Here is a 27,142-nt window from a genome sequence, read left to right as displayed (position 1 = left end):
GCTGTGTGACAGGCAGCTGGCTTTTCATTACCAGGACACACATCTGTGCTCAGCAGCCACTATCATTTAAAGAACCTCAAAGAGATTAATATATATATATATGAATAATAAAACATTTATGAATCATTAAAAAAAAAAAGGTCTGTATTTAGTTGTAGCAAATATTTATAGTGTACAGCCACATATACTTCAGGTGAAATTTCCAGTTTGGATGAATACACTGGTCTGCAGGGCCCTGCTTCAGAGTGCAGAATGCATGTCTAAAGAGCACACAGAAGGTCTTAGATGCTGTTCTAAAAGTTTTCTAAAATCCTTATTCAAAGAAACATCCCCATTTCTCTCTCTTTGAGGGAAAAAAAAAAAAAAAAAAAAGAAAGTTAATAAAAGAGACAAATATAAAATCTATAAAGTTCTTTAAATTATTCTTACTCCCAATGAAGCCATCAACCACACATGAAAAATACAACAGGACCTGTTAACATGTATTGATATGCAAATATTAGATAGTTGATTGCAAGATTGCTGGAGTAAAAAGTCCATCTAAGTGCAACACAAACCCACTTTACTTTTTTCTAAGAGTTTTTGTAACTTTTATTCATACGTAACAAGTTTTCTACCCAGCTAGAGCACCTACATGGATGTATGCTACAATACCAAAAACTATTCTATAAGAATAAACTGCATACAAGCAAAAAATCAGTTCAAAACATGCACACATTGAAAATTCAGCCATCCACTGCTCAAATTAGAGAAATTGCCACTTTTTTTACCAGCTGTCACATGTAAGGATCCTCTATCTCCACTTGTGGAGCCAGGCAAGACACTGCTGCCTCACGTTCCTTTACCCCAGTGCAGCAGCAGGACAAGGCACCCAGCAAACCACAAGAGGAGTAGCAGGTGACAAAGGGCTAAGAAATCTAATGGTCATTAAGTCATGCAGGTGTTAACAGCTGCAGCAGACAAAAAAATTCAACATGCAGTTCAAAACCATTTCTAAATACTATTCATAGTCTGGAAATATCTATAGCCAGCACCATGAGATACAAGCAGAAACTGAAGAACAGATGTATACATTCACACACATGTCAATAAATTGATGATGTTTAAACAGAAAAAGCTTTACTTCAAAACCCCAGACCCCAATAGAATTAACACACAGTTTTGGGTTGTTTTCAGCTGCCCCAGCATCTCCAGAAAAAGAGAGTCAATTTCAAAGGGGAAAATTAAGAGAACATATAGTACTTGCTGGTGCTACAGTTGGCAGACATAAGCCACACATAGCCAAATGGATCAGCTTAAAATTCTGCATCTTTCAAAATCTTCAACACAGAAACAAGTTCTTTTGGAGAAAAAGACGAAGAAAAAAATCAGATTAAGTTATCAAATTCTTAAAACACACTAATTTCCTTTGACCCATTTAACTTAAGAAAAGCCCTGCACTTTGTAAACCCCCTTAGGCAAGATCTATGGATTTTCTTCTCTCAAAATTGAAAATAAAAACAATATTCTCTTATAAGTTATTAGTATAAATATGTCACACCTTACTAAGATAACCAGTGTGAACATAAAACACTCTTAAACTAAGCAGTTGCTAACCCATGGTTCTCAAAAACATACATAAAGGTTGGAAAGTTCAAAGGATACTAAAGTAGTAAGATGCTCAAATCTCTGAATTAAATGTGAGTTTGGCATGCAATTCCTGTGGATTTCTTTTAAAGGTCTATGTTGAAAAACTGCCAATAATAAACAGAAAATCTATTTTAAAAGCAATCAACCTATCCAGCAGTAGTTTACGAAGAGAAAGGAATTAAACTTGGCCTGGTTCATCTCAAATAATTTCCATCTCAAAGATGTCCAAATCTCCACACCCTATAAATAAAATTCCAGACCAGATTTTTCAATTGTCTTAATATTTATTATACCTTTCCATGACAAAGAGAGATCTGTTTCTCTAAGTCCTGGTAACTCTGCTGTTACAGCACAGGCTCCTGGGTTACAGAAACTTCTTTCCTCAAGTTCTCCTTTATTTACAAATTGATCAAGATACAAATTATGCTAGCTGTTACAGCTGTCAAAAAATATTATTATAACAGAAATTTATGTTTGAAAATTATTTTTAAAAAGCATAAGGACAATATTCATAAAAGTTAGATGAATTTTGTCTCTGAAAAGCAGTTATTTAAATTCATTCCAAGAGCTTCACAGTGATTTCCAGTCCTCACAGTTAAAAAAAGATAATAGAGTTTTCAATTCACTCTTCATGCAAAGAGATTTAATTTTATTATCAAAATATAACATTTCAAGGCATTACCAATATCTGATTTAAATAATAATGTGGCATGATTGTTATTTTTCATTTGGTTTTAAATTTTTTTCATAAGGCATCATGAAAAACAAATTAAAATTATGGGACCTGTCACTTAAAAATATATTAGCAAACATTTATGATGAAGGAAGTAGCCTTCATATTGCTGCCAGAGATAAAAGAATCTTGGTTCTTTGGTTTATTAAGCTAAACATCAGAGGAGGTTTGACTCTCAAGCAATTATGCTGCAAAATCCTCTAAAAAACCCACTCTGCTACTGCACACACATACCCCAAAGGCACTCCAGCCACATCTGTTGACAACTCAAATGCAAATTTCAAGGAAATTGGGCCAACACAGCCCACTGTGAACACGAGGCAACAGCAGTAAATTGTCTAGAAGTACCTACCTAGCTGATAATAGTTCACAAAAGTTGGGATAATACTTGTCTTTATTTAATGGATATTTTCCATCACAATCTGGCCCTCCAGTCTCTGCTATTCCATTTCCTTCTACCTTGCGTCACTCATTTACACCTTGAGCAGTCTGGAGGCAGAGACCAAATCTTTATCAGAAACACCTAAGTAGCCTTACAGAGCCTGATGAGCCCCTTCAAACTCCAGTTTCACATTTAAATAATGTGGCAACCACATTGTCAGTATTAGAAATTTCACTGAAATGCTGGAGAACACAAAGTCCTCAAGTGAAAAGGCAGCATTCCATGTTTTATATTTTACCGAAAACTCCCAAAATAACCCTTGTCATCATTCATTATTGTGCCAGACATACAACTCTTTTCCATTTGTAATTGATACCAAAGAGTCACTTTAAAATCATCTTTTTGTACACTTATCTAACCAATAAGAGAGAGAGAGGTTTATTTAGCTGGGAGTCAAATATTCCAAGTTACATCTAATTAATATCAGTTCTGTCCATATCAGCAGAATAACTTGAATTTGATGACACCAAGGAAAATTTTGGAATTTGTATTTAGGCACTTTTTGGATTTTGAGCTTCACAGTCTATACTAACTCAATAAAAAAAACAGCTGAAGGAAAAGAACCGTTTCTAGCTCGCATCAAAAAATTGAGGGGAAAAAAAACTCCACTAAGTTTTATTTTGCCCTCTCCAAAACACGAGTACACAGAGCAGCAAGAGCTCTCAGTTACTCCAAAGTTAGAGGACAAGCTAGAAAGTGATACACATATTTCTAAGAACAGCTGAAATTATTCCCACACAGCATTCTGCTCAATGAATTTGAACAGGCTTACTTGAGAACATTGAGAGTCTGGAGGTAAAACAGTGTCAGTTTTCACAAGATCACGTTCCCTAGTACGAGGTTTCAGATTCTCATTGTTGCATTTTTGTGTGCAAAAACTGATGTCAAAGCTATTAAGGACATCTTTCAGTAATCATTTCCTAAATGCAGAAAATACTCCCCTTGGAATAGGAACCTTGAGTGGTCAATACCATCAAGCAATCAGGATCTTTTTTTCTTTTTCCTCCGAGAAAAAAAAAAAAAAAATGAGCACAGTTCAGACTTTGAAATGATAAGAACAACTGTTCCCATCTGAACAGCCATGGTGCCTTTGTTATCCAAGATCAAAGGAAAAAACACTACTTTTAAATGTTCAACCAATAGTTCTCTGGAGAGAACAAACTGCTTTCTGAAGAATAAATTAAGCATTCAATTAATTTCTACAACAGGTAACTGCTGTTCTTACACACTTTGGGAGAAATACATTCAATGGCATTATTACAATCCTCTGCAAATAACTCCAATAAATCACATCAAATTGAAAAATTCTCTTTTAGCTCAAGCAAAATGTTCAATATAAATAACACACAGATTTAAGAAGGGAGAAAAATATTAAAATACCCAGAATGCTGGCATTGTATCAGTCCCTGACTCCCCAGTTGCAGGACTAGGTGAGCAGACACATCCATTTCTGTAAAGATCTATATGTGTGCCAGGTCTTCTCATCCCACTTCTGATTCTCTACTTCCCAGAATTACAAGTGCATATATAAGAATTCTGAGGTATTTCCAAACACCAAATAACATGGCTTTAAAGAATTCATTTGTCTCCATTGGTGAAGCATTTAATTCAGGTTATATTACTATGTTTATGAAATAGCTTCAGGATTTATTGTATTTCCATGTTAACTCATCAACTACACTTTAGCTTGAAGGAATGTAAGAAGAAAACTTAATTAACGCTTATTTTCAAGCTGCCAAGAGCTGTTGCAAGTTCAAGAATTTTATCTACATATGAGCATGACCCAAATAAATAAAGAAAAAAGGTACTGGTTCCAGACCAGTGAGCCTATTACTAAAATTAATTGAGCAATATTGACTTGGATATTCTAATCATCTATAAAAGTCAAAGGCAATAGTAACTTCTGAAAATACAAATTCTTTTAACTTTCTATTAAAACAGTGACCATGGTGAGTTAATTAAGCAGCGTCTTTATCTCCAGATTTGATGTAGATTAAATAAATATTATGTTGAGCACTAGCTGCCATGTTAAAAGGAGTTCTCCAAGCTCGAGAAGGTAAATTAAATAGAGGAAAACAAAACAGTTTTTTACCTGATTTAGTAAAAGAGTTTAGGAATAAACTATTAGAGATAAAAGAAAAAAAGAAAACTGTAAAATTTACACGCAAGGATAAATCTGAAAAACATTTAATATACTAATAGGAAATAAAATGTTACAACACAATACCATGATATAAACTTCCAACTCTTAAACAACATAGGTGCAAATTTGAATTTAACATCTCCTTTTTATCACTATGTGTCAGACTGGTTTTCTTTGTTTCTAAACCAAAGATGCTATGGCCTTTAACATTATTAAATAGCTTATTGGGTCAAAGCCCTCTTGAACTGTAATGCTTTTTTAATAAGATGTTTGAAGTGCTTTCATGCAAGCAAATCATTATTATAGGCAAAATCCTTTTTCACAATAAGACCATTTTAACTGCTAAAACAAAGATTTGCAATGAGGAATGGCTGCAGCATAAATAAGGCATAATTTATTGTACTTTTTCTGAAAGAAAGCAAGCATTATTTCAGAACACCAAGGAGTCAAGTGCAGACACTTGGGTAAGATTCTTAGAATGACTAAACACTACTTGTGTAAGTGTTCTAAGACTGTGTCCACAATCAGCCTAAATTTAACAATATACATATCTATAATGTACAGGTAATGAATATACACACATCTTTTTCTCTCAGTAGGACCCTGCCAGTGTGCTACGATCAACCTAACAAGAGAGAGCATTGCTTAAACAGTGTCTCAAATCAAAACCACAGCATTACATTCCTAGGTGCAGTTAACAACATCTCTAAAATGTGTAAAACACTGTAAAGAAAAGCCACGAGATAACAGGTGAGGATGGCTTCCAGCTTAGAAGAGCTCTTAAAGCTGTTACCACATTTGGTATGGGATTTTGGTAATTGATTCTGCAGCAACCTCTGTAAATTGTTCCCTGTTGGAAATCACTTACATCCTGTACCATTTGTTATGTCTGCTCAGAGAAACTGCACTGGAGTTGGCAGCCGAAGGAACTGACAACAAGAATATTGTTGGCTTCAATGCTTCTTAAGTTTTCCACCCAGGAAATATTAAAAGTGAAGAGTACCTAAGCATCACTTCAGGTTTATCAGATCACACATTTTACTTCTTCAGTCAATACAAAAGATGCCGTGCCAGTTTTGTCATTCCAGAAATCATCTGGCACTGCCAGTTTCTTGTGATTTCTTCCAGTGTAAACATATCACTCAGAAACCTTTTCTGCAAATAATAAACTGAAGGACAAGCTATTAGTCTGACCTCAGCCACACACCCTCAACGCCACATCCACCCCTCTGGACCACTGCAAGCCATCACCAGCAGTCATGCAGCATCTTGATTAGGAACAAGAACCAAACCACAAAAACTGCATCTCAGATGTCAAGAGCAAGGAGATTTCAGTGAGAGCCTTCTTAAATTGTGAATTTTATCACAGCCATTAAGCCAGTACAATTACATGACAGTAGATGTGATAATTGTCAGATGGAGGAGAGGAAAAGATAAAAATTATAGCCTGGTTGTTCTTCTAGATGGATAAAAATATTGGACGCAGAAATGTGTTTCAAAGATGACCTAAGCAAAGATAAGTATATGCCTTGAAGGCTTGTCAGCTGATTTTCAAAAGTAGATAAACTGTCTCTGAGCAATGTTTTTTGGGTTGTGGTTTTTTGGGGTTTTTTTTTGTTTGGGTTTTTTTGTTTTGTTTTGTTTTGTTTTTTGTTTTTTTTTTTTTAAAATTCCTATTAAGAAATTACGTATTGTGGCAGAGATTAGAAACTCATAAAATCATTAGATATATTTACATGGAGAGAGTTCCAAATACTTTACTTCAGCCTTTCAGTTTAAAACCCTTCTGTTAGATAGGTACACTCAGATAAAGAGCTTGGTCCGGATGCTACAGCACACATTGGTTTAGAAAGTGTCCTTCAACTGATAATATATGACGTAAATACAGAGAAGAAGGCTGCAAATTTTGAAAGAAAGCTTTTTGAGAGACCTTTGATGTTGCAGTGCACTAATTTGGTTTATACTGTGTTTCATTTTTATATTGGGTTTTACAATGTTCTCTTCTGTACCACCCCGTCCCCCTGGAAACTGTATCACGTGGTTTGTCCCTGCTCCTCCACCCCGCCCATCCTCCCACACTGGAATGTAACTCAGTTCTGTTCCACTCCCACCTTGTCCCTGATTGAGCAGTGCCTTGTCCCTGTCTCTAGGCCTGTCCCCCCTGGGAAAAGGACCTGGGACAGGCAGGGGCTCTCTCTTGTTCCTGGGGATGGGGGCTGGACTGAGCTCCGGACTCTGCAGGGGCAGGACCCCTGAATAAAGCCATGATCCCCTCCAAGCAGACTCTTTCCTTTTGCCATTGACGGACGCCTGCTCTCTCTAAAGTAAAAGGTTTGCAGCCTCTGGGTAGCTTTTAGGACCCTGGAAGGAAGATTCTTTCTGAAGTGGTTTCTCTCTCAAGCTAGCTGAAACGGAGCACGGTCTCCGAGGGGAGAGAGAGAGCTGCTTTACTTTTAGGCATTCACACAAGTTTAGAAGGGGATAAATTGTTTAAAAAGTATAAATTCACAGAGTCACAGAAAGGAGAAGAGCCAATTTGGGGGGGGGGGGGGGCGGGGGGGGGGGGGAGGGGAGAAAAGTCACTCAGAAAAATAATCAGCATCAGTAATAGAATTGCAGAACTCCTTTTATGTGGTGCAAGCCTTCAAAGTTCCTGCACATCCACATCTTCAGAAAGAGTTAAAAATCTCTGAACATTAGAGCAGAAACTTGTGTGTGTAAAATTACATAAAGATGTTACAAAAATAGTTAGAGGCAAAGAGGATTGACAAGATGAAAAGCAGGAACAAAAAATAAAAAGATCATCCACTAGATTTTTGGTGTTTGCCACATTCATGAATTTCAAGCCACACCAAAAAATTATTAAAATATATAATTGCATAGTCCAAAGAGTTAAGAGTTGTCTTTTTTGTTTTCTCTTATATTAATCCTTTCAGTTAATCTGTTTACACACATGACCTGTTAGGACACAGTTCCTGCAATTTGAAAATTTAGGTCCTGTGAAAACAAGAAAAAAATCAGATGCCCATCCCCTCTTTGTTTTGTTTGCAGATTTTAAGTCAGGTGAGCTGGGGGCTTTTGTTTTCTCTTGATAGTTATTTGGAGGCACTTTCTTTTAATTTATTCAGGTTTTGCTAGGGTTTGTTTGGTTTTTTCTTCCCTCAGCTTCAGAGGCAAAGATCTTGCTCCTGTCTGCTTGCTCACTGACCCTCTGATCCCTGCATTTGTTTCGTTATAAGGAGACACTCACACAGCCCTCGAGGAAGAAAGCAATCAAAACATCATGATCAAAAGTGTAAACTTTCCAAGCAGTCTCACTGCTGGCTTCCTTATGAAAGAATACAAGAGGTACAGTTAGTGTTGCATTCTTTAAAAAGGAAAAAAAAAATGTTAATAGTCTCAAAGCCTACTCATAAAGAGAACAATTTCAATACCCAAGCTACCAGAGAACAAAGGGTTTAAACTCTCACCCTTACATTTCACGTTTAGGCCCTTTATCATTTATTACAGAGCTTTTGGGTTAGCACACACTTTCACCCAAAGAACCATTCACCTAAAAACCCTGACAAAACCAAAACACTTCAGAAATTTAGCCCACTCATGTAAGAACTGGCACATTACTTCATGTCAGGAAAAATTACAAACTCCAAAGATTTCTAGAACAGGTAAGAACTACTATATCACAGTAAAAAAAAGGAGATAGTTTTTATCTTTTACTTCATGTGTCTGTTATCTAATCTTTTTTGCCTGTTGAAATGATAAAATTTTAAAAATATTTTTTTCAGTTTATGCCTGAACCTCTTGTTCAAATTTCTGCCCTGGCAGATGGTTGAAGACAGTCCCAAGGAAATGGAAAGAGAGTTGTCCTACTAGATGTCTTCCTAGGCTATCAGTTGATCAGTCTCTGTTCTCTCCTGCTACAAGGGAAAACAAGTTCACCAAAATTACTCCAGCTCTTATTCCCAGCTAAAACACAAAGCTTCCAACTCTGTTCCCCCGTTACAGACAAGAGCCAGAAGAGCTAAAATCTCTCTTCTACTTTAATCACAAATTCATATCAGAGAGGTCATCAAGAGAACTTGTTCAATCAACAGAATAATTCTGAAAATTCCAGTATTTTAAACTTTTTTCTCCACATTTCAACCATAACTGCACAAATATAAATCACTATTTCATTATCCACTGCTGCTCTTGTATGCCATGATCAGGCAAATGGTCCTTTGCAATAACACCTACTAACTCTAAACAGTCTAGGAAAAAAATAGAAGCAGTTAAAATGTATTTTAGATGTCACTATGCAGATACTAAGTTCCTCACACCATTTAATTGAATTAAATAGCCTATTTCTTGTTGAAGACACATTATTTAGTTTAAAGACAAGTGCACTGATGGCCAGATATATTCTAAAAATCCAGAAATGAGGTTGCTTTCTGGAGAAAATCTGGAGGAAGAAAAAGTAAGAGGCTGTGGAAGATGGGGTGAGGGGGAAAGGCAGACAAAAGTGGGATCTGGTAGAAAGAGCACCAGAAAAAAAAAAAAAAAAAAAAAAGAGGAAAAGGTAGAAAAGAAAAGCTCTCAGCAGGAAGCATTACTAGAGAAGAACAGATGTGAAGAATCTATGTGTGACAAGAGGTCTGCAATGCACATGCTGTTATGTGCCAACTGCAGTAGCATCCCAGGCTAGTGATATTCAAGATTACTTGGGTTTAGCAAAAGTGAATTAAAACCATCAGAAATATGCTTGTGTTATTTAGGACCTTCTCTCAGCTCCTTTTTGCCTAACTCCCAAAAGCCCCAATATGGGATAAATTAAATCTTCTGAGGAATATTTCTGTTCTGAAGGATACTGTCATCTGTTCCTCAGTAGGAATTAGACTTCATTGCCAGACCTGCAGGGCATGCTGCAAGGCACTTCCAGTTATACAGCCTGCTGTAAAGAGTTGGGATTTGATCAAGGTGAGGTCAGCACTTGGGAAAACAGCCGCTGATTAGTTGAGTTCTGTAATTTGGTTTGCTTCTGTAATTTGTTTCAGCGATAATGAAGACCTGGGAAACACTTTTTGCAAGTGAATCATATATAGTTATCCTGCTGAAACAACTCTGTAGACCTGAACAGCTTCAAGCTTTATTGCTGCAATGCTCAAGCCTTTTAAAAGGCTTTATACGAAAATACAGAACTACAGGCAGAATAAAACGTGAAGATGTAGAGTCCATCAAATTGTTTGGGGTTTTTTTACTAAAGAAATCAGCTCTAAGAGATTGAGTCAAGTTTTTGGTGTGACTTGAGGATAGCATTAGCTATTATTAAGAAAACTTTGCTAGTTCTGGTAAACCATGAATGTTCAGCAAACCTTTACAATTCAAGAGGAACAAATCTGTCATGCTCAGAGCAGCAGATATTACTAGGCTATTACATAAAAAAAGAGATTTTAAAGAAGAAGAGTCATTGGTATCACATGCTATGTATTGATCACTAGCATCCACTACACTTTCCTAAAAGTTAATGAAAGTAGGAGAGTTTCTAAGGAGAACGTCCAGTTTATCCCACCAGCCTACAAAGAGACAAGCACACGAAGATAAAATACTAGAGTGAGAATGCACAACTGAGTTGTGGCTTGGAAAAAGGCAGCAACAGCCTTCATTTACAGAGAGGATTTTGAATACATTGGCCACATTTGTTGATTTCTAAAATGTTTGTTTCATTTATACAGGACCACTGCACCCCAGGCTTAAGAATCTGTAAATTCCATATGTACACCTTCACAAAAATAGCAAAACCTGAAAGAATTTTTGGTTCTTTTTTCCTTACACACCTTTATAAATCCAAGTATTAGATCTACTCCCATTTAAAATTTATTTTAGATTTTTATTTGTAGAGAACTATGTCTAGCATAGCCTAACCTTTGGTTAGTTTGTAACCTCAAATAAACCTATGTGTTTATTCATAACAGCAACAATATTTGACAACTGCTTGCTAATTACTTGTCTTACAGAATACTTTACTAAGTTTTCATTTAATTTATACTTGTTTTGGAGATTTAATCGGATGACAAGTTTTAATTCGGCAAAATGAAAAATTAAGGTTCGTGTTTAAACCAGTTTCTGGAGATAATTTTTTATCATTTCAACAGTTTCTGTCATTTGCAGAGAAGATTGTGCAACCAGCTTGGATCAGACCCAAAAAAAGCAAAGCATTAGCACAGAAAAAGAAAACAGAAAGCTTAAGTGAAAAATATTAATATCATATTTTTAAATCTCTGCTTCTAACCTGAAAAATAATAAAACATTCTGGTACATAATTTACTATGTTTAATAAGGCAGTCCGAAGTTTAAGAACATCACAGTCTGTCAGTCCCATAAAATACCCCTGGATTCTTCAAGTCAAAACCCCTTTGATCTAGTTCCTATTTCTTCATCACCAATGAGCAGGACACAGTCCACTCTTATGGTTCCATTGTCCCTCTCAGTTTTATGTTGTTTATTAAAACTGAATGTCTTATTAAGATGGCAGAGAGTAAGCAATTAGCTAGAGAAAATGTTGGGGAAAAAAAAAAAAAAGAGACACTCTTTAATATATATGTCAAAACTCTACATAGACATGTTATAGCTCTTGGGACACTGGTTTTAAAGTTTACTTATCATTCCTAAGTCTAGGTTCACATGTTCCTTGTAAAATCATCATGGAGAGTATCTCTCATTACAGGCCTGTGACACAAGTTATGCTCTGTCAATAAACCTGGGGAAAAGAAAATATACCCTACCCTAAAGAACAGCAAAGTAATAAAATCTGACATTAAGAAAAAAAATTCATCAAAAAAAATCTAATAATGGCTCTTAGCACTTTTTAATAAAAGATACTCAACTGCAGCATCTTGAGGAACATGACTTGTTTTAATTATTTGTTGAGAGCTGATGGTTTATTTGAAAGTAAACTCAATTATATCCTGACACTTTAATCACTATCAGTTTGTTTTGTTCACCTGATACTGCTAAGAGGAAGGTTACCTTCCTGTGGAAATTCTGACATTTCTGTAATTGGTTTTGCAACCCTTCCAAGAGACTGAAAGTATTCCTTTCATTAAAATTGCACAAAAAATTGAAGTTATGATATTATTAATATTGATGGCCAACATCACTAATAACCCAAACCTCAAACAGAGCATTTTTATTTTTTTTTTTTCCCCTAGTAGACACAAGCCTTATATAGGCTTTGGACATCAAATTTCCACTGACACAAAAAACATTAAACAAACACAGGCCCTTAAAAAACCCATTCAAATCAATCCATTAACCAGAGGGAAAGAAATGAAGGGGAAAAAAATCAAAAACTAGCAAATAAAGGCTCATGGGATGGAAAAAAACTCTGCCCCACTGAAATAAAATGGAATTGGGCTAAATTTAACCATTAGGTTAGAGATTTGTTTGCCCATTGGTCAAAATCAGGAAAAATAAATTACACTTTCAAAAACACTTTCCCAAGCTTTGGCTAATTTCAGTATTTAAAGCATTTCAGAATATTCAGTAAAACATTCAGTTGAATTAAGCACCTAGCTTCAAAATAAAGCTAACTTGTTCAGCAGAGATTCTAACACTGTTTATCCATAATTGTGTGATTAACCTGTTTGCAACCCTTCAAGGAGCACTACACATGCAACTGTAAGAGAGGAAGAGGAAAGGAAAGGAAAGGAAAAACGTGGTAAGCAACAGAACCATATCATTACATTTTTTAGGGTATCTTCAGTACCCATCTTTTTATTGGCCTGTCCAGGGACTTTAAACACACTTAACTATTCTGTAAGTGAGAGATTGTTACCAGGTCACTTAGAAGGGACCTGAATGTGTCTTGGCCATGGTTCATAACATAATTTTCAATGGGACTAATGCTCTGACTTAGTGCATCTGTGAAGGCATACACAGCTCCTGGCCAGTGTTGCAGCAGATGTCTTGTTAGGGGTAGAACTGAGCCAAGACAATTCTCATTTAACAAGGTGAAAAGGGTCCCGGTTTATTGTTCTTTACAGGTCAGTTCTCTTGACTCCAAGTACTCACTGACTCTGATGACAGCAAGCTCCTACTGCAGGGTCCAACTGCAGACCCTGACTGCTGGTTATTTCCTGTTGGACTATAACTGCAAGTATTTCCTTACCACCTCTGACCACAGGTTTTACCCAGGTCAGCTGTGGCTGCAGGCTCCAGCAGCAGGATCCAACCCCATCAGACCCAGATTGACCTCAATGACAGAGCCTCTCTAAACAATCCAAACTGTATGAACCTTCAAAGTGATTTAAAAATCACTTAACCTAATATTAAAGTAGCAGTAGGTATTTTGAAAAGAAAGATATACTTGTTTAAATTATTCCCTATGGTGCATAAGTACCTCACTTTGTGCCCTCAAAGCTTTCCAAGTGTCACAGTTAGGAAATGATGCTGAGAACTCTGGCTTTTACTTCCTGCACAGGAAGAAACCTAACAAAGAGCTGAGCACGTGCAGAATACAAGTTCGGTCATGAAATTAAAGAACACCTTAAAGGAAGCCATCAAAAAGTTATTGAAACAGGACCTTGCAAAACAGATAAATACGAATCTACTGCCCTTTGTTTTGGAAGACCCTCCTCAGACTGCCATGTAAAACTTCTCAAACTACTTTTTTCTCTGGGTCACATGTGACACCTGAATCAGAGGAATCTTTGCTTGCAGTCCCTATGTCCCTTCTGTGAGGAAAAAAATCAAAATAAAACAAAGAACCAAAGATTACAATTTAAAAAATCACTAAAAATAAAATAAAATTTAAAAAATCCACTATACAGTAAGGGAAGTAACTCATTTAAACAAGAACTGGCACCTTTTTCAATATTAAATGTACTGTATGCTTAAGTTAAGGAGTTAATCCCCCTCAACAGCCAAGAGAGTGTGTGTGGTTTCCCATAAAGGACATAATGCACCAATATACCCTTACATGTCCACCATCCTATACCACATTAGCCTGCAAATAACTTGTTCAGCTAAATTACAACATGCCACTCATTTTCTAGTCCTCATGCTGTGAAAGATGAAATAACATTTTGCTGTGGCCAAAAAAAAAGGATTATTGAGTACAAGAAAGTTGTTGGTTCCCTAGCTGTTGTTATCTGTGATTTGGATGTGCTCTGGTGTCCTGGGTTACAATGTAAGATGTGCCCAAAGTATGCATTCTATCACCATCTACATGAAATGTTGAAACTAAGTTGTGCACTGTTTCCCTTGCCCCCTGCCTCCAGACTATCTTCTGTTAATGGCCCATCAATGCCTTCCTGCACGACTCATAGATAACTCCCTCCAGGAGCTATCTCTGTCTAACAGGCAATCAAGGACCCATTACAAGACTGATAAAATTATATCAGCCCATTGTGAGATGCTCCACCCAGGGGGAGGAGCCAAGCATTCCCACCTGGATATAATCTGGGATTTGGGACAGCACAGGTAGCCTTACCCACTGGATTCCCAGAGGACGAGAGCTACCAGACCTTTCTGCAGGAGCACTGCTTCAACAAGACTGCTTCATCGGGACTGCTACCACCACGGTTTCAGGTTGTATTCTGACTCTGTCAGTGATCTTTTGTACCATTGCATGTGTTTTATTTTATTTTATTTTACTTTTTTTCCCTCCTATTAAATTGGGTTTTTTTCTGACTTGGAGTCTCTCGCTGGTTTTGCCTTCAAGCCAGCTCATCTGGTTGATCTGTTGGGTGTTGGTGTGAGCTGGGAGAGGGGCAGGGTTGAAGACAGGACCAGTAAGGGAAAAGGATGGGAGGGGACAGAAGAGTAGGCTGTCTGGAGAGAATATATATTCCTGAACAGCCATCCAATGGGAAAGGGGACAGGGACCACCCTCAGCCGGAAAAGGATGTAAAAAATTGCCATTCTGTTGTATGGGTGTCTGTGTTCAGTTCTCGCGGGGAGAGGCAGGCGCTCAGCTGACTCATCATACAAAAAAAATATTTCTTTTGCTTCAAAGACTTCATCCCCACTTGCTTGTATCAAAACCTGAATTTACTTCTAACAGTGCAAGTAAGATTGTCTTAGCACCTGCACTACATACATTCTAAACATGCACAACTGATAAAGTTCATCAATTGTAAAGTTGTTCTTAGAGCTAACTTAGCCAAGCGGTACACAGCTTTCCACTGAAGTTTAACCATTCTTCCTTGAGAAAAAAGGCAAAAAAAATCTTCCTTAGAAATGGTAGCCACACCTTGCGCTGAAAAACATGATTTGAAATACACTGCATAACTTCATGGAAATCTCAGAGAAGAGGGAGCAGGAAATCAAACTATGATTTTTGCATCCTACTTATTTATTCACATAATCCTTATGCCATCAGATTCATCTAAATATGTTATAAGGTTTGATTTATCTTTTAGCTTTGTTTTTCATTTTACCTTTTCATTTTTGAAGAAAATTTTATAATGTACTTTATTGGTGCTCTTATCAGACAATTGTTTTCCAGGTGCAGGTCATGTATCATTGCCATTGCTTTCAGGATTTCCAGGCCTCCAGTTCCTGATGTGATACAGTAATCTCAGAAGATGACACATAGAGCAGTAAAACAAAATACCCTGACAATGCAAAGACAGACTTGTTCTAAATTAAATACTCTTATGGTACTCTGTCAAGGGCAAACCACTACGTCCAAATGCAATAAATATTGATATGTATCCATTCACCTGATTTAGATTAAAGATTCTCATAAAAGCATATTTCCTCTGTTTGATTATCTATCAAAACTTGAGAACTATTTGTTTATTCCCAGCTGCTTAGTGGGAAATATCTAGGTCATTCACCTGCATGCTATTCCTTAATTACATAGCTCTTGATACTCCCATGGAAAGAATACATTCCAGTATAAACTAAGAAGTACAATGCTTAAATAATGTACATTGATGAACTGCAGTGGAAAGGTTATTAAATCTGATAGAAACTTTAATTTAAAACAGAGATCAGAATAAAAGGTAGATGCATGGATGTCTACTAAAAGAAGAAAAGCCACACAGCTCTCTGTTTATGTGTGTATTTTTTTCATCTCAAAACTCTCATATCATAAAATGAAGTATGACATTAATTTATGAATTTCACCAATGACTTTTTATATTCATTATCTTGTAATACCTGAATAACACAGATCAACATAATTATGACATTAAATGATCTAGTGGTTATAGAAACTGTACAAGATGGACAATATACAGAAAAAGTACAAAACATTAAAGAGTTGGACTCAATGATCCTTGTAGGTACTTTCCAATTTATAATATTCTGTGGTTCTGTGTGAAAAAGGAAAGTGACAAGTATTTATTTGTACAACTGTCAACATTTTAAATGTCTACTACTACCAATTTCTATGAACTGCTCTGTTCCAAATACACGAAAAAGCTCAGAGCAGAAAAATTCCCCATTGAACTCTTTGGCATAATTTTGTGGGTTTTAACACAACAGTATTGACATAGTGAAACTATTATATCATAAGCAGAGAAATAATGAAGATACTGCTCACTGCCAGAAATGGAACACAGTCAGAGTCTTACTTCCAGCCATAAATCTCTTAAAATTTAAGTTTGCTCCTCAACTATGTGATCCAAAGTTATTTCTGTAAGACTTTTGGTGCAGTTCAAAGTCAAAGAAGGATAAGGTCTATTTTCTAGATGTACTTCAAAGTTAGCCCAAGCTGATGGAAGCCTTTAGAGATCAGTACTTCTTTTCCTTTTTGATTTTTTAATCAGTATGAGGACAATTTCAGTCTGTCATGTTTAACAGAATATTTCACTGCAGTTGTCAAACACTTTTTTAATATATATTCTTCCTATATGAAGTGGGGGGTTTTTTAACCTTCCCCAAATTCAGCTTATCCAAAAATCAAAAGAGCATGTGTGTTTTCTTATGGAATTTGCCTTTTTTAATGCACTTGTATTTTTCTGTAAGAAGCATCTGGGACAACTTCAGGCAACCTTCCAAAATAATGGTAGTCTCTATGGCAGAAAACAAAAGTAAATTCTCCTGTTACGGTCATTTAGTTTCACTTGTATTTAAATGAGAAAATAACCAACAGAATTTCTGTAGCCAGCAGCCTGATTTGCTGGCATTGTGTGCCTCCAAGCCAAAAGCCACAACAACAGCCCTCTTCTTCACCTAATCACCTTATGTTGATAAAGGCCTACAAAGTGTTGTTCCCTTAAAAGAAGGTGTGTGCAACAAAGGATGGGAATTGCTACTACAAGCCTTAGTCTTTAAGGATACCCTAAATTCTAAACTCCATGATATACTGAATAAAGGACAACTACCATGAGGCTTCTAGTATACAAAGAAAAGAACATGCAGGTCTGGAATGCAGCATAGGTATTTTACCGTGAACGCATGCTATCCAGAGCTAAGAAAATCTAGGAAGCAGGACAGGAGCCCAGGTTTTCCTACTTGCAAATAAGCATCCTAACACCTAATCAAGTCTTCTATCTTGAGGCATTCTTTACTTAAAACAGTCAATTCTGCCCTTTGATTATATTTTATCTTGCTGAAAGTCTTACCCACAATATATAAGCATCATGTTTTACTTGCTAGACTGAAGACAACCTAGGTATTAATCATCCATCACCATTTCCTTAACTCTGTAAAATAACAGGCCACATTGAAAGAATCTAACATATAACTTGGTCTTTTCTTTTTGAATGAATAATGATTCTGAGGCCTTACATTTAAATTGAATTTGCACAAAATCAGTTCACAATTTTAAGTTACATGTGCATGTTTATTATTATGGTGACACTCCACAGACAGATTCAAGACAAATATTTTACAGAGAGTAATAATCCCAAGAAGGGCAAGCAATTCACAGACACCAGATTTCCCCACTGTGAGAATTATTCTATAGAAATTATAGGTGTGGCAGATACAGCTACATTGTCTGGGCAAGGAGACATGTTGAGAACATACCAGAAAGTCCCGAATGAGAAGCTACGCTGGACATACCATTGTAGCAACTCCTGTGCTTAGAAACATCCACAAAGCATAATTTTGCCTTTAGTAGCTTCAAGAAAGAGACATTAGGAGAAAGCCGCTTATAGGTTAAAGACTACTGTTTTTTCTGAGCTAGTTTCCCAGTGTTGCTTGAGGGAGGGAGGGAAGAGAAAAAAAAAAAAAAGAGGGAACTGCATCAGAAGATGGAACTTTGCACTGCCCACAAGAAAACCCAAAATAGTGAATGTACAGGAATCACAGTTCTCAGTCAGTCCTGAACAGACAGGAAGGGTTGAGATTCCCCTAATACAATGCCAACCAAATTCCCATTTTGATTTAAAGCAGCAAGAATTTATTTCTCTTTATTGACTTTTGTCAAGACCTCAGTAGACAGTGAAATTTCATCCTTGCCCTCAAGTTTTGCACTTAGTTGCTATAAATGTTTTCCTGCATCAAAAAACTAGTAAAATAACATAATGCTAGTCAGCTACTATGTTTTTCAAGGTATATTTCTAACACTTACTAAAGTAGTATTTATGCCACTGGCATAGCTGTGTCCTTCAGTGGAGGCAACTGCATATATTACCATCTTTTAATGCAAGAAGTTTCCTTCTTTATGATGTTTTATGCAAGACATTTCACAGTTACAGAATGCAGTCAGTAGAATTCTTTCCTTAAAAGGCTTTATAAAATCTGTATATTCCTCAGAAGAAATTATGCTGTATCTTGTGTCACAGATTAATGCAACATTATGATAATAACCTCTTAATATCCCTTAAAAAACCACCTCCCTCAATATCCATGAGCAAAATAGAAAAGTTAAAATTTCAGTATTAAGGGGGAAAAAAAAGTTTAGTACTTGAACTATGGAGATAAAAAATACTTTCATCAGATTCCTAAAATATCATTTTGAACACCATAAAAGTGTAAAATCTTGAATGGATTACTTCTATCACCATTTCCCCTATTCTCCGTGGATTTACTAAAGGGCTGCTCTTTTCAGGCTTCAACTACATACTTAATGGGGAGTCACATTAATCGGAATTCTGGCGTGCCACCTTCAGCTATCCAGCCGAACTAATTTGTTTATGTCTCGCCCTCCTGCTGAACCCAAGCAAGCCCACCCGTTCAGAACTATCTGTAGGGCACAGGAAATCGAACATCAGGTTGTGAGTGAATCCTCTTTCTTTGGAAAAATCTCAAAGGAAAAAGGTTCCACGTGCTGCCTTACCAGCAGCACTTGGCTTCAGGAGGGCAGCAGCTGATCTGGAGAATGTTTCCATCAGCAGCAGGTACAAATCAGCTCCCAGCTGCAATTTCCTTTCCCCTTTTCAAAATTCTTTCCTCCACATGTCACATCACTCACAGACTTAGCAAGGCATGGTTGACCAAACTCACCCCTCCCATCAACCCCATGAGAGATCTACAAATAATAGGCTAAGGTTAATCTGCCCAAAATAGGAAGATAACTGAAAGAGATTTCAGAACCTCCAGTAACTAAAAAGTCTTGCACCTTGACCATGACTGCTTCAGGATGCCATCCATGAGCAGTAGGGAGCCCAAGAGCATTATTTAGAAGGCAGAGGGAGCCAGCTGAATATCAACTCTGTTTTCTCACAAGATAAATATAGGTCATCCTCAAGCAACCAACTTGAAAGTCATGGTAAGCACCTTAATCAAGCCAGAAATTGCTTCCCTGGTGTCAGCTCAGATGGAAAAAGACCATTGCCCCAAATAATTAGTTGGAGTTACATTTCTGCACAATGACAACTGTAAAGCAATACACATACAGAAGAGCATGAGTCCAAAAATTCTGCCTTATAGGATTTCTCAGAGGACTCTGACTAGACTAGGAAAAAATCCTATCTGTAAAATTATGTTTACCACATGGAATGAAATGAGTATGAGATACTTCATAAATTCTTGAGATAGTGAAAAGACTATTGAAAACAACTTTGTGGAAGAAATAAAAGAAAACCAATTGCAGAGAAGGAGCGTTTACACATGAAACATTAACACATTAAAGACACTTGGAGCTCTGGAAATGTCTGAATCCCAAATGAAACACCTCTGAAAGAACAGTAATACTGTTCAATGTATTCTGCAGCAGTTGAAAAAGCAATACATTGCTAATCTACATAAGAAGGGGAGTAGAATAAAGTGAAAGATTGCATAAAGTCATCATAGAAATCAAATTCATATTCAAGTCATATATTGTGTTCACTTCAAGCATCTTCATTTCAAAAGGAACAGATGATAGCTGATTATTTCAGAGACAAGCAAAAGATGTGATTAGATGTGCTTTGTCTCTATAGCTGAGTGATAGGGCAAGGAATAACTTCTTGAAGAGATATAATAAACTAACTTAAAATATAAAATTTTAATTCCTACAAACCTCTTCTTGAAAAAGAGGCCCAGTCAGAGAAATTAAAAAAAAAAAAAATCAAAACTCTTTATGTACCCTTCTTCCCTTACATACAGCAGTAAGTCTGTGAAAGTCATTGCTACAACGTTATGACCTAAATAGCAACTGCAGAATACATAAATGCTTAAAGTTAATTTTTGTAATCAGTTAGCAGTAATGACAAACAGGAACCAAACAGTAACTTGTGAGGTCAGCTCACAAGCCTAGGGAAGAGAATTTCTTCTTTCTGTCTTTTGAAGGAATGTTTTTGAAACCCTTCCTGTTTCATTTTATCTTTTCTCTCTCGTCACCTTTTTAAGTCATATGTAAAGAGAACAAATTTTAATACTCAAGTTTTAATTAAGAAGCCCAAACATGACCAAGGAGGTTTTTAGGTTCCCCGTTGTCACATGCATTTTTTAACATATATACACACACATTGGATTTATCGATTGCAGACTTACCTTCATTATTAAACTTCCAGGGGTGGAAGCAAGAGAGTATTTTTTTAACCATACAATTATAAGTTTACAGTGGGCACTGCATATAAAGGAGATGATTTTATATAGTATTCCTACCAGAAACACACTCTTTACTCCACATATTTCTTTTCCCCCAAGTACAAGTCTTTAAGCTTCTCTAAACTTATTTAACTATCCCTGGATAGAAGCCATTCTGTTACAAAATAGAATCCAGAAAACACAGCAACGAAGCTGAATTTTTAAAGTAAGAGAGACTGGTTTGCACTTCCACTAAAGAAAAGTCTTCATTTAAAACTATTCCAGTGTTTAATTTTGAACCCGTCTTCCCTCTTCTCTTCAGAGGAGCATGCTTTACTCATCTCATTACAATGTATTGCCAAATAATCCAATTTTTTTCAGTTCAATAAGTTTTTCAGTTGAAAGTTATTATCTACCTTTCCCTTTAGTTTGCTTTTTTTCTTCTCCTGGAAGGCTAATTTTTCCCCTAGTTGGCATAAGAAATCAGTCTTCCTTTTCAACTGAGAATTATCTCTACTTACCAGAGAAGACAGTGTTCAGCCTATAAGGAGCTTTATATGAACTACATAAAATAAAGCCATACAATATGGAGTGTGAGGTTTTAAAACAGAACTATATCTGTATATGTTACTTGATGTCAAAAGTAACAGAGGTATTTAAGTTATTAAGAACTGTGAGGAGAAGCAAAATAAGCCCAACCAAATTTAAGTTTTAGTTGAAATTCTGATAAAAAACTGTGAACAGGTATTCTAATTCTTTTAATGTTAATGTTAAAACACAATAGTATTCCATTCTTATGCACAAAAACAGAAAAAAAGGTTTTAGAAATAGTCAGGAGGTATCCTACCAGTTTTTAAACTAGCTACAATTTTTTTTTTTTTTTTTTTTTTTGTCTAGTTCAATTTTGATGGACTCCTAACACAGCTCATCAGGATAGTAATCTAAAATACTACACGGTCTTTAAGGTCCTTTCCAACCCAGGCTATTCCATAAGTCTATGAGGTTGCTTTATGACAAGGCAAGGCACTAAAAAACTTCAGGAATTTTTCACTATTTAAAAATTACTTTGACTATCAATTGCATAAATAGATGAACCTGAAACTGAAGGCTAGTATGTCTTTGAACACACAGTTCCGTATTTACTTAGGGTAGACAATTCTACACTTTGCAGCTTGAGCCTGAGATCTCTGTTCTATGACATTGAGTCGTACTCACTTTCACTATATTCTATTTAATATGACAGAGTTCACTTGTTAAAGGGGCAGCTCGCATTTCATCCATTTTTTCTATATAATTCTCAAAGATAAACTTATACACAGACTATTGTCTAAAAATAACTCTTCTCAAAATCCCGAAACCCCAGACTTTTCACTGCAAAATACTGTTTACAAAATATTTCTGGCACTCTGAAATAATTAGATATTCCAATTTAATTTTTATTACACAGAAGCCAGAGGCAATATTAATTTCTTAAGTCTAGAAGGGACATCCAAATGCCATCACAAATTCTAATCATATGCTACAGGGACATCTAATCTTCTAAGTATCTTTTGGCAAGGAGAAAATCCCTTGAGTAAACATCACGACCTTCTTTTCACATCTGGTATTTCCAAATGAAAGGTCACTTTTCAGCTTCTTTCACTTTCTGTCTTACTTTTACCTAAGTTAGATGAAAAATATAGGTATATCTGTCTCCTGACCGGCCAAGAGAAGACAGAGAACAAAAAAACTGCCATACACCAAGATCCCTGATAGATCTCCATCCAAATTTTTACCCGGACAGGAAAATTTCAATACCAGGTATATCTTAAGAGTTGCCTACATGTCTTAGTTCAGATAAGCACTTCAGCAAGTGCTTTACACAAGCCTTGTCTCTGAACAGCTGTACTTCAGCATCTTTGTAAGATGTTCAGACTTAAAAAAGAGCACACTCTTCCACATGCACATCCTTGCCTAGTCACCAGCAAAACAAATTTTAATACCAACACACAGGTTAATACATCAAATTAGATTAGGAACATGCATATAGTGGAGAAATCAGCAGGTAAATGCATCTTGACCTGCCAGCTCAGATAATGGTTTTAGCTGGGGAATTTCTCTTGCCAGCCAGCAAGAGAAAATAGTAAAGCCAGTAAATAAAAGAGAAAATAGCCAGCCAGTAAAATAGTAAAAGCCAGAAGGAGCACAACTCATCAGTAAGGTCAAGGACCAGCTCTTCAGTCCAACTGTTAACAAGCCACTTCCGGATTTCCTCTCTTAAAATGGTTCATCACTGCCATTCAGCTAGTATCACTTAAACACGAGAATCCACTTTCAGTTTTATGACTGGTTTAAATAAAAAGATCAAATTTACCTTGTAGTGGTGTCATGCTTTCATTTAGTGGTTCACTAAATTCTGGTCTTAGTACTCACTCTTTTTCTGTGGGAGAGAGACTAGGAGAAAAACAAAGCAGGCTTAATCTTAAAAATGAACAAATAATTTTATTAACACACAATAAAAGAATGGAAAAAGAAAGTTGGGAAAAAAACTAAAACAAAGCAGAATGAAACTCCAAGGACACTATTCCCTGCCCTTAAAAACTGTTAACTTTCTTAAAAAACAACATAAAGAGACAAAATTTGTCATTTTCAGTCAGTTTCACCACCTGAAAATAGTCTTTCATCAGTTCTTTAGGAGAAGAGTCTCTCTTAGAGTCTTTAATCCCACTGAACACCTAGAACAGTTCTCTTGTGTTATATAGTACTTCCCAAAATCGTAGCCAACAATTTTTAGTGGTCAAAACAGATGCCAGTATTCCAACTAACCATCAGATAAGTCTCTGTTTTTCTAAAGCAATCCCCAGGTCCTGACCCAGAAAATCATTCTACATTCCTCTATAACTAAAAAACCAAACTCTACTAACCCATGACTTAACTTCAGTTTTATTTTCTTTACCTCAAACCACCTACACCACAGACAAATGATTCAGTCAGCAACATCAAAGATATTAACCAAATCATTTCCTTCAACGTCCTGAAGTGAAATCTTCCTTGATTTAAATGTAATAAATTAAATAATTTTAAAAAACACTTTTCTATAAACCAATTCATAAGTATAGGAATGAGAAGAATTATTAAAAAAACCCTCTGAGGATATCCACCAATTGAGTCTAAATTCATCCCTCTCCTGGGGCCCCAAGACACAGATGTAGTGCAGCAGGTGGGCTCTGAAAGAATGCACTAGAGGGCCACAATCACCTCCCTTGACCTGCTCCCCCTTTGCTCCTTTCCATGCAGCCCAGCACACGGCTGTTCTTTCTGGGCTGGCAGCACACATTGCCGGCTCACGCTGAGCTTCTCCTCCATCCGCACCCCAAGCGCTTCTCCTCAGCCCCTGCCCCGCTCAGCTTCCTGTCCCCTCAAAGCCCGTGCTGAGGGAGATCTCCAGCCACTCTCTGCATCATTGCCAAAGCCGTGCAAGAGTCCCGGGCCCGAGGCAGAGCCCTCCCGCCCTCCCTGAGGGACAGCCCTCATCCCCGGCCTCCACCTGCACATGCAGCCGCTGGCCACAACTCCCTGGCTGCGTCCATCTGGCCAATTCCTCATGGCCAGCATAGCCCACCCTCCAAAGCCAGGCCTGGGCAGTGTGGGACTCGGGCTGTCTGTGTGTGCCACTGGGCCTCACAGGGTCACTGGGCACATCAGCCCTGTCAGAGACTGAAATGTTATGGGCAACGGCATAAACATTGCTAGGAAGGACATCTGCCCATTTTGGCAAAACCAAATATAGAGACGGAGAACACCCAAGCCCAGCCCTTCTTCACCTGACTGCACCTTTGGCCTGGGACCTGAGCTGCCTAACAGAACCTGCCATACCATCAAGGCGACACAGTTGTTCAGCTACCTCTAGGGACTGCTCTAGGGACGAGGAAACAAGGCTAAGGCAGGACCCCATGTATCCACCAGAAAGCCAAAGCCAGCGGCTGTCCTGAAAACTAGCTTGGGCCAGGCTCGGGCACGGGAGGCCATAGCGCACACACTCACCTGCTGAGGCCACGTTTGCACACACTCCCCACAAGCAGCAAGGGAGGAGGAGAGTTCTGGGGCTGTGCTGTAACCTCTGGTCACGAGCAGTGAACACCCATCCTCCCTCACACAGACTGGCCCCGCTGTAAAATCCCCACCCCAGGAAGGCCACATCCACGGGACATTCCCATCGGGGCAGCTGAGGAGCTGCCATAATCCAGCCAGGAGCCCCAAAGCGACGCCCAGACTCATTGCTGAGCCCTTGCAGCACAGCAACCCTCTGAACTCCATGTTGGCAGCAGACCCTCAGCACCAAGGTCTGATGGAGAGCGTCCAGGGCTTGCCATTGGGATCCACAGAGTGCTGAGGCTTTCTACTTTATCTCTCTGTCACTCTCCTTCTCTCCCCCATCTCTTTTCTATTTCATTCTCTGCCTCTTATTTACTCTGCAATTAAACCCAAGCTATTAACTTTGGCACAAGGTCTCACATTTGCACCCTGATTCGGGCAGAAGTGTTTCTGATCATTTTAATAACCAGATCACAACAAGGGGCTAGAAGCCCGCCCCTCCGGGGGCTGCTCGGTGCCGCTTCCAGCGTGTTAGGCTGCGGTAGGCGTGCCGGGTGTGGCCCTTTGTGACACGGGGGCCATGTGTCAGGGCCCTGGCTGATGCGGGACATTGTGGTGCCACAGGGCCCTTGTGACATGGCAGAGCCACGCCCACAGGGGCTATATAAGGGGTGCAGGGCCCTGCACTGCCCAGTCCCAGGAGAGCCGCTGGCTCAGCAGGAAGCAGCTCCCGGGACACCACTCCGCATTGCAGGAGATCCGACACGGAGCAGGACAAGGCCAACCCCGACTCCCAGGCACCCAGCCCCTTGCCCAGCTGGCCGGCAGACCAGGCCCTCAGCGGGCAGTGGCTGCGGACAGGCGGCGGCTCAGGCCTGCCCCAGTCCCACACTGAGGAGGAGGGGCCCTTGGCCAATACGGAGGAAGACTGGGAATACGGCATGGATCAAGAGCTCTGCCAGGCATCTGGCCAGCAGCCAGAGGAACAGGGGCACCTGGGGCAAAGCACGGCTGCAGAGCTGGAAGCAGCAGCTGCAATAGAAAGGGAAGAGAGCCCCACCTCTGCCCCGCACAGCTCCCGCTGCCCCGAGCCCGGCCCATTGGGAGTCCAGGCACTCAGTGAGCAGCAGGAGCAAGACACAAAGCTGTCCCCAGCAGAAACCAGCAGTTACCAAGATGTGTCAGATTGGGAAGAGTCCTTGGACCAAGACCCTTCTCAAGAGGAAGACACTCTTGACCAGAAGGTGTACGGAGAGAATGGAAAGAGACCCTCCCCGCTGTCTAGCTGGGAAAATGACAGCCACCAAGACCTCGTGCGGGACAGCTGGGAACAGAGCATTGGGACCAAGGCCTTTCTGCCGGAAGATGACGAATGGGACGATGTCAGCGTCCTCGAGCTCTCGGAAGACCAAGACGGAGAGCGAAGACTGGCAGCTTTGGCGCGAGGCGGGTTCCCCGTGCCTGTCCCTCGCGAGGCTTGGGTTGAGCACGGGGCAGCCGAGCCCTGCCCCCCACGGCCGCCCTATGCCTCTCCTCCCCACGTGGAAGCCCCGGCCCCCAGAGGATCCATGGCCTCTCGTGCCTTCCAGGAGCAGGTGCCAGAGGCCGGCAGCCTCAGCCAGGAGCGGGCCCCCTGCAAGAAACATCTCTCCCGCCTCAGGCGGGCGCTGCGGGCGCTGCGCGGCCTGCTCCGCTTCCCCTGCCTGGCCCCGCAGCCCCAGGATTAGGGCCTGCCGCCGGCGCCAGCCCTGCCCCGCAGATGGCGGCTGGCCCACAGCCTGACCAGCGTCCTGAGGGAGCCACACGTGCTGCCTTCGCCTGGACATGGCCCTGCAGCCTCAGCAGTGCCCGGCTGCTTCAGAGCATCCCAAGTGGCTCTCCCCAGAACCTGAGATTTCCCATGTGGCCAGACCCCAAACCAGCACCTGTGGGGGACACTTGCTGCCAGCTGGCTCAGCGGGGAATGCCAGACACGCACCAGGGTGCAAAGAGACCAGCAAAGTCATTCAGTCCCACTGTCAGCCGGGCACCACCATCACCAGCCCAAAACCTACCAAAAGGAACACAACAAGCAATAGAATTAGAATAGCAATAAGAAGAAGATGAAGAACCAGTAGAAGTAAATAGGAATAGGAACAAGAATAGGAATAAGAATAAGAATAGGAATAAGAATAAGAATAGGAATAAGAATAAGAATAAGAATAAGAATAAGAATAAGAATAAGAATAAGAAT

This window comes from Hirundo rustica, chromosome 5, assembly GCF_015227805.2.
Source record: "Hirundo rustica isolate bHirRus1 chromosome 5, bHirRus1.pri.v3, whole genome shotgun sequence".
Classification (NCBI taxonomy): Eukaryota; Metazoa; Chordata; class Aves; order Passeriformes; family Hirundinidae; genus Hirundo; species Hirundo rustica.
Note: the sequence above shows the minus strand (reverse complement) of the source record.